The sequence below is a fragment of the Mytilus galloprovincialis genome, chromosome 7 (assembly GCF_965363235.1).
Source record: "Mytilus galloprovincialis chromosome 7, xbMytGall1.hap1.1, whole genome shotgun sequence".
Lineage (NCBI taxonomy): Eukaryota > Metazoa > Mollusca > Bivalvia > Mytilida > Mytilidae > Mytilus > Mytilus galloprovincialis.
Window position 1 is genome coordinate 26,368,506 of NC_134844.1, and position 6,138 is coordinate 26,374,643.

At 31.6% G+C, this 6,138-nt stretch overlaps 1 long non-coding RNA gene across 1 annotated transcript; it reads right to left on the reverse strand.

Moving 5' to 3' along the window:
* Nucleotides 1–572: 572 nt before the first annotated feature.
* LOC143081597 (uncharacterized) lies at nt 573–4,230 on the reverse strand. Its single transcript, XR_012979981.1, has 3 exons — nt 4,081–4,230; nt 1,767–1,829; nt 573–1,297 (listed from the first exon to the last, which is right to left on the reverse strand). It is a non-coding gene; the product is annotated as an uncharacterized LOC143081597 (long non-coding RNA).
* Between the last annotated feature and the right edge of the window lie 1,908 nt (nt 4,231–6,138).

Sequence of the window (6,138 nt, forward strand, 5' to 3'; positions counted from 1 at the left end):
CATCAAGGTGCCTTTTGAAGGGCCAATTAATTACAATGTAAATATTCATAACACAATAATCAAACTAAACAATAGAATACATAATAATCGTATTGTTTGTTAACAATCTTGTATCTTAATCATAAAATAGAAATGTCAACATTGATGTATATTTTTTTCATATTGAGTATATCCAGCTAGATTTGGACAAAGAGAGATAAGTTCATACTCATATTTAAGATTTGGGTTTGATTTAGTTATGCAACCCTATTTATGTTAATTGAGATACCATATTTAGTACAAGTTATGTTAGTATGTCAGTTGTGTTTTAATTGTTCCGTTGACATATGGCGTTTGATTTGGTCGGTTTTCTGGACTTCTCCTTTGAGGATTTGCTTTGAAGTTCGGTATTTGTGTAATTAACTTTCATTAGTCTTTAACAATTACAATTTATTCTCTGGAGAAAGGTTGATTGTATACTTTAAATTCGGATCATTGAATAATGGCTTTCAATTGTTTTTAAGAACAGGACAGTCTCATAAAAATACTTCTCGTCATCTACTGAATCGTTACATAATTTATATTTTGCGTCAAATTTCGGTATTTACCCCTTTGTATATTTAGGTTATGATCATTTAATTTTGGCAAAAATTGTTTTCTTTGCTCCTCTGAGCCCATAATTAAGTAAGGTTTTAGTTCATATATACTTTAAAATTTTTGGTAAATTCCAATCTTATTTGCAGTTTCATTACAAATTAATAGGAACTATCAAACTGGTCTACGTTATTGGTCGTTTGGCACTAGTTCTAATTTGATGATTTTAGATTTTCATAAATCACGATTTGTTTTTTAGAAGTGCCAGGTATTTCCTCATAGCCCGTGCTTTCCTGTGCATCCACGGTAGCGTATTCATGCACATCTATTTTACTTTGTACGAAACCATGATACGGATGTAAATAATCTTCTTCGTTGAGGTTTTGAGATCTGGAAGAAAGTGAGGAAGACGACAGACTGGGACTTGTTTTGCTCAATTCACTGTGTTTGTCATCGGAAGTTGTATTCTGCAAGTCTTGTAGAATTTCAGACAACAAATGTAGATTTCTTGATTCTTCATGTACATCTTCTCCATCATAAGATACTTCCTGCATTTCAATGTGTACCGGTGAGTGTCTAACAGCGTCTGTTTGTGTCACTGGGACATCCTTTTGTTTATATTGTATCCGGATATAAGCATGACAAATCAGTGAAACTATAATCAAAACCAAAACTAGAAGCACAACGACCACGCCATAAATGATCTTGTCGCTAGTCAAAAATCCTGTAAAATAATAGGTCATTAGAATTTTTTAATTGCAATCACACATATAATTATTCTTTTAAGAGGAAATGGTTAAAAGTATTTCGATAATAAAGTTTCAATATTTTAAGAGTTTGTTGTTTCGTTCTTGGTACATCTTTTTGTTTGTTTGTTTTTAAATAAAAGTAGAAATATGTTAATATTATACCTTGATCTTTGTTAATATCATAAGTTTTGATCACAAAATTGAAATCAAAACCGTAAATTTACCCTAAATGTATTTGGATATTATTCTGAGGTTCATTTCGATCATAAAACTCCTGGTGAAGTTAAATCTAGAAAATCAGAAAATAAAATACCCCCAATCTTTGACAAAGTATTAGTGTGTAAAATGAATATAGACACCAATTTCAATTTGGTAGTCTTCCAAACATCTGGTATTCAGAGTGTTCAATAATGTGCCTTAATTACTTAAGAGTAAATATCTTACCTCCTGAGCACTGTGGTATAACAGTTGTTATTGGTTCATTGCTTTTATTTGCGATGGGACGGTCTATTAAATTAAAGAATACAAATGGAGAAAATAAAGTAGTTTATGTTATACGTAAAATATTTTCACAGGTAGTAGCATATGAAGTATTGCGACATAGATCGAACAAGGTTAAAACATGAACGGTAACACTTTTACTAGATGTATTTAACCATTTCTTTATTTGAACCATACTGATGTAAATATTCATGAAAAGTAAAATAAATATAAAACGAACTCCATGAACAGTTCAAAACGGAAAGTTCCTTATCAAACACTTACGCACACCAAAGAAATGGAAAACAATGGTCATATGCATGACTTGATACAGGCATTCCCTTATGTCAAAAATGTTGGATTAAACCTGGTTTTAAAGCAACATGTAGATATAACAGCTCCCGAAACGTGTGAATAATTACTTGAAGTTATTGATTACATATATTTGTACATTATTATCCAGTTTATAGAATACAAAAAAAATATAGTCCGTTTTAAATGGAAAGGTTATAGTATCGTTATAATAATATTTCGAAACGTGTGTCTGGCGCAAAAAAAAATCAATCCTGATATCTTTGATGGGCTAATCTCATCTCTGTCATCTTATAAAAGGAAGAATAGTTATATTGGTATACAAACCACAAAACAAAAACTAAAGAATAAGCAACACGAATCCCAGAAATTAACCTAGGCGATCTCAGAAGCTCAATAATGGTAAGCAAATTAATCACCACATTTGGCCTCTTCGTCTTATTGCTCCTTTCACATCGTCGTATATGGCTTAACGTGGCCTAAAGACATTATAGTATTTGCTTCTCCAAAAGTCGTCATAGGTCAGAGGCAAATATATTAACATGTTTCTGTAGCTTTTGTGCCTCATTTAAGCTCCAGCAGTGTCTCATCAATTTCGAGTTATGATTGTTTTGTAATCGCTGTTGCTTTATTTAGCTTTTCTGTATGACTTACATTTATTCTAACGGTATGTTTCGGGATAAGATAACTACAGTAGTGCACATCAATTAGCGCAAAAGATTATGCATCAGAATTATTGACCACCATTTGATTCACTACTAATACACTGTTTGTTACTGGTAATATTAGGTGCCCAATTGATTTCGGAAATAGTAGTCTTTGTTATTTCCGAACTTTTATTAAAACACTGAAACAATTTGCAATTGGAAAAAAGTATGACTACAATTATTTCAGTCGATGTTTGGCTCGTAGATTATTTTCTCTTTTCTTTTCGGAACCTTCTTGTTATATTACCCCATACGTTATTTTAAATTAATTATAAAAGGTTTTGTTTTTAATATTTCTGATGAAGCGTTCCAGACATTTATTCAAAAAATTCTACGATTATAGGTCAAAGTACTGTCTTCAACACGGAGCCTTGACTCACACAGAACAGCAAGCTATAAGGGCCCTACAAATGACTAGTATAAAACCATCCATATGGGAAAACCAACGGTCCAATCTAAATATATATATATATATATATATATATATTCAACTCGTCTAAACATCAACCCAACAATGTTAGATCTGTAAATTTGCTTTCGCAAATTTTTGGTTCTTCCCTCGCCGGGATTCGAACCCATGCTACTGTGATATCGTGACACCAAATCGCCTGCACTGCAGCCGTCCCGCTAGACCACACGACCACCTGGGCTCTCAAAAAAAGAGCTTTCGCTGGCCATGTGTTACCTTTCCACGTCAGTTTTAATCTAGCGGCGTACTACAGTACATGATATATAAGGCATGAAGATGTTATTGTTACAGATCAGCTAAATTATCTATAGTAAAGGATCCTACAAATTAATGTAAGATATAGTCACAGAAAATAATTTAAAAAAAGTACGTCTGAGTCAGTGACAACCCTACAACAGATGTATCCATCGGATCGCCATCAATGATGGTGATACATGGCTGTGTACATAATGTATATACAACTCGTCTAAACATCAACCCAACAATGTTAGATCTGTAAATTTGCTTTCGCAAATTTTTGGTTCTTCCCTCGCCGGGATTCGAACCCATGCTACTGTGATATCGTGACACCAAATCGCCTGCACTGCATCCGATGGATACATCTGTTGTAGGGTTGTCACTGACTCAGACGTACTTATGAATATATTTATATATATAAAAAAAGAGAAACAAGAAACACTTATGAACCGCATCAACAATGACAACTACTGAACATCAGATTCCTGACTGAGTGCATTAAGTCGAATAAATCTTCTTTCTTTTTTTAAAGCCAATATTATCTGAACTTTACCTTTTATAATAAGACGAAACAGCCACGAAGTTAAATGCTTGTCATGCAAGCACTGGTAGGTTCCATTATCAGCTTTAGTTAAATTCTTTATCGTCAAATTAAATTCTCCTTTTTCCTTATTAACATCGACCGCTTTATTTAGTGGAAAATTGGTGGGTTTTCCTTTAGTTCCTGCATACAGCATTGTTATAGTATTTTTAGACACATTTCTCCTGAACCAACTGATAGTTTTATTAAAACCAGCTGGTGGACATGATAAGGTTACGTCTTCTCCAATACATACGTAAATTGTTGTATTATTTTTGGAAGACAAACATGCTGAAAGTAAATGTTAATTACATTAAGTAATATGCTTGCATCATTGAAAGAAGAAATAGATTAGTGATAGTTCAGTGTATAAACACACTCTTCAAATTTTAATCCTGAAAGTTAAGAACATATGAAAATAAGCAGATACGATAAATTGCCAATAGACAATTGCTACCTGAGAATAAATGTCGTAGAAGTTGTCTAACAGCTTACTTATTTTTTTCGTAAAAAGTAATTATATATATGATATGCAATATTTTATTGGAGTAAGATTTGAGATTGACTCTTGCACATACCTTTGAATACACTTATGATTACAGCTATTTGTAGACATCTGAATTCCATTTCATTCCGCCTCTGCAAGCACAATGTATTTTGTTTGCATAAAGGTTATTTTTAAACCAAAGATTTACAGTTGCAGTTTATAAGAATATATGATATTAGTTATTGTCAAGAACAACGATTTCTTTTTATTCTAAATATGACGTTACGAGCATTGATAGCTCAGACAAACAATTTTAGACCTCGTCTTATCAAATACAGAACTCGATCAGCTTCCTTAATTGAGATCTTGATCATACAATTCGAAGCCTAAATAAAATTTAAAGAGAACTATGTTGAAAATGAATATTCAGTGTTCCTATGGGGCATGCGTATTTCATCATCAATTGATGTGACATCTTTACATTTTAATTATCTGCAGATGGGAAATAATTGTAACTCACAATCAAAAGTCGTACATGAATTCCAATTACATTTGCTAGAATATAAACAATTATAAATTATAAATTATAATTATAAAACACATTATACTTTCCCAAGTTTTATGGTAAGGTTCGTGTTGTTCAGACTTGAGTTTTTTTTATGAAATGTTCAATAGATCGTTACTTCTCTTTTTGTCGTTTTTCATTATTTTTTTTTTCTTGCTGTGATTTTGTTGGTCTTATTCGGCCAATGAGTTGTGATTCTCCAGATAACGACTTTCGAAGATGGTAGCTAACTAAAAATATGCACTTATTTCAATAATAGAAAACAGCATTTCAATGTTTAAAAATTCCCTAACTGTAAAATACAACATTTATATTGCCTAAAAAAGAGCATATGTGTACACAAACCCACAATAGCTTACCTCGTTTAAGAACTAGACAACTAGCTGTAACTGTCATACGTTAAAATTGAAAGTTTGTATATTTCTAAATATACTCATGACCTGATATTAGATTAACAGAATAATTAAGGAAATTGAATTCAATATATTCAAATCAATTCTTTTCCATAAAACTAACGGAACTAGAATAGTTTAGAATAGTAGATAAGTTTATTACTTATATTTACTTCAATACTCAACACTTTCAAAACTATTTAGAAACCTTCATCTTCAGCTTTTTTTTTAACAAAATCTTTTTGTATTTAAATATCTAAGGTATCCATTAGTAATTGATATTTTAAAGCACATAGAAGGTAGAATTCCTAATCAGAATAAAACTATGTACCACTTGTATTTGTTTCTATCAATAGAAAGGTTGATTAACCATTACTATTATTACATACGGATATACGACCTTCTCATAAATAGAAACATGTACCTATATGGTATGTAATTGTCAATATATGTCCTTGACGGTTGAGTAAAAACGACAAATGCACAAAATTTGCTGTCTTATAACAAGCTTCTATGAGACACAAAAATAACACAAACTGACAAAGAAATTGATTTTGCACACCTTTTGGAAAACGTTTTTGTCAACC